Source organism: Otolemur garnettii, unplaced genomic scaffold (assembly GCF_000181295.1).
Source record: "Otolemur garnettii isolate 467f Iridium unplaced genomic scaffold, OtoGar3 scaffold00338, whole genome shotgun sequence".
NCBI classification, from domain to species: domain Eukaryota; kingdom Metazoa; phylum Chordata; class Mammalia; order Primates; family Galagidae; genus Otolemur; species Otolemur garnettii.
The window spans coordinates 225,201-228,066 of NW_003852733.1; the positions used below are offsets into that span (position 1 = coordinate 225,201).

A 2,866-nucleotide genomic window follows, 5' to 3' on the forward strand; every position below is an offset into this window, starting at 1 on the left:
AACAAACAAACAAACAAAAAGTTTCTTATGCTTGTTTTGTAATTCCATGTTAGTGTGTTTCTTATTGTTTTAGGCTTTTAAACTTCAGCTTATTTTCTGTTTGGTTTCATCTGTGTAGTTTAATTTTGGATGAAAACTCAGTTCTTACATATATTTTAATATGTGGTTCAATTTAAAATGAATCAGCTATATGTCTTCTACAGATGATGGCTGTATGTTTTTTTCTATGCATATTATCCCAAGTTTGTTTATGGCTTATCTTGAATATTTCTTTTCCTGGGTGAATTTCAGTGGTTGCTGTGCCCCATCTAGGTTACTAGTCATGGGTATAGTCTTACTGTTGGCCTTGGTTTATTGATGAATCTATTATTTTCTTTAGGACAGAAAAAACTTTTGTGATTTTCAGATATTTGAGAAATTTTGTAACTATTTTTGTTAGTGCTTTAAATTTTTTATTTTGGTATCACTTTCGGTTCCGCCCCATGTCTGCTGGCTGCTTTCCCGTGCGCACTGCCCACCGTTGTTGGAGGCTGGGAGGGAAGAGCCTCTGGAGCCCCCACCGTGAGCGGAGTCGTGGCCATGGAGCCACTGCTACAGGGCTAAGCGGGTCCAGCCCGCTGGTTCCACAGGGATGTTGGGCTACCCTTGCTGCCCTGGCGCCACCCTGTTGTCTGAGCCTGGAGCCTCGTCATTCCTGACTATTGTGGCTATGGAAAGGGGAAATGTACTAAGCAAAGTCTATCCGGAGCCCACCAGATACGTTGTGGAGATGACAAACTTGAGGATCTTGAACAGGCAAGTCCATTCTCTTCTGAAGAATTGCTGAAAACCTAGAACCTCAGCTTGTCCAAAGAAGGTACAACCAACAGAATTTATTTAAAGGAAGCCTCGAGGAACTCAGTGAGATGCGACCACAACTCTCCGACCAACTAGCAGGTGGTTTATGGCCTGGATTATCAGCAGCCATTTCCCCAAGACCCAACAGGAGCTGGTGACCTCCTAGATGAGGAGGAAAATGAGGATGACGGGTGGACTGGATCCCATCTGCTATTCACCATAGAGCAGACACACTCTGCAAGTGTGGCACGTACCTGTCATTTTTTTGCCACTCTGTCGGCACTGACGGGGTTCAAGTCTCTGCCCTCCTGGACATTGAGTATACTCTTGTGTGTCTCCGGATCTCCAGCAGGGAGTCCTGGCACAGACTTTGCAGCTCACGGAGAGTTTCTGGGAGACCGGCACCTAAGGATGCGGCAGATAAGTTATGAGGCACTGAAAGATGAAAATTCTAGGCTAAGAATAAAGCTGAATGAGGTCCAGAGCTTCTCTGAAACTCAAACAGAAATGGTGAAGACACTGGAGTGGAAATTAGAAGCAAAAATGATCTCGGAGAGTGACTACCATGACCTGGAGTTAGTGGATCAGCAGAAATGGGCTATAAAGACAGAAAATCATGTCAAGAAACTGAAACAGGAAATAAATTTGCTCCAGGCTCAGGTCTCCAACTTCAAACTTGAGAACAAAGCTCTGAGGTCAGGCCAGGGCGCCAGCTTGACTGTTGTGAAGCAGACCATGGATGTGGCCTTGCAGAACCTCCAGGTGGTCATGAACAGTGCACAGCTTCCATCAGGCAGCTGGTTTCCGGAGCCAAAACGTCGAATCTTCTTGCCAAGATCCTTAAATCTGTAGACAGAATTTCTGAAATTAAAGACAAGGAGGACTCCTGAAGAGCATTGCGATGCTCTCCGCTGGAAGCTCTGAGCAAACCCAAGGTCATTCCTGCTTCATCTGAACGTGCAATTATGTCTTTAACTGTGCAGTCTTCACCCAGAGTAAAATATTTATTGTGAGATACTAATTTCACGACCTGGAACAGTGTTATTGGCCACCCACAATGGGAGTCGCTCCTGTCTGGGACTTCAACGTACAACTTACACGCAGTCCTTGTGAAATTCCTGCTGTTTTATAGATTCTAATGATCTGTTGGAAGGAATTTTGATAAAAGCTAGTGATTTTTTTAATTGCTAAACATAAAAATAGGAATTATATAATAACTTTTCCATTACCATTTAAAAAAGGTGTAAGTTAAGTTCAGTGTATTGAACTTGATAACTTAAGTAGAAAACGCTAAATGAAACAACCTGGAAATGATGGGCTTGGGCTGGGACTTGTGCCTTCTCACCGTTACACCGCGTCCCTCTGTTTCTCTGTTCACTCTTGTGACCTTCCCACGGTGGCCTGCGTGAGGTGGTGCTGCCTCCTGGGGGCCTCGGGCCTTCCACCAGGACTCCATGGGGCTAAGGCTGCACATTCCATGCTCTCTCAGCCCCACCTCTCCTGTGAGCTTTCCGATTTGAAAAACTGTCTTGGGTTGGGGGTTTTAATACATATTTCAAATGGCATTTTGTATAATGAAGTTTAGAATTCAGGAACCGAAAGTGTGTCCAGGCTGCCTCTAGTCTCTCACCTGTAAGAGGGAAGGACAAAACATGCCGTACGTGCCTTTTGGGTATTTGCTCATAGATGCTATTTTTTAAATTTCCTTTTCCCTCCTCTTCAGACAGCTTCTCCATTTAAATAAATTCTGAAGTTCAAAAAAAATTTTTAATTTTGGCCAAAACAAAGCTTTAATCTCTCTAAGTGTGTTTCTGTAGTATTAAGTGTATTTGTTGTACACTTGTTACGCACAAGACGTCTATACTTTACATCTTGGCAAAGTAAAACTCAGTACCTTTTCCAAATCCTCTGCTCATTTTACCCTCTCTCCAGTCCTTGACAGACTTTGTTCTGCTTTCTGTTCCTGTGAGTTTCACTACTTAAGATCCATCCGATTTAGTGTACACATGTACTGTCTCATTGTTCTGGC

General features: G+C 43.5%; 1 pseudogene; it reads left to right on the top strand.

Annotated features, from left to right (window-relative positions):
• Nucleotides 1-322: 322 nt before the first annotated feature.
• On the top strand, nucleotides 323-1,727 carry LOC105888384 (annotated as a pseudogene).
• The last annotated feature ends 1,139 nt before the right edge of the window (nucleotides 1,728-2,866 follow it).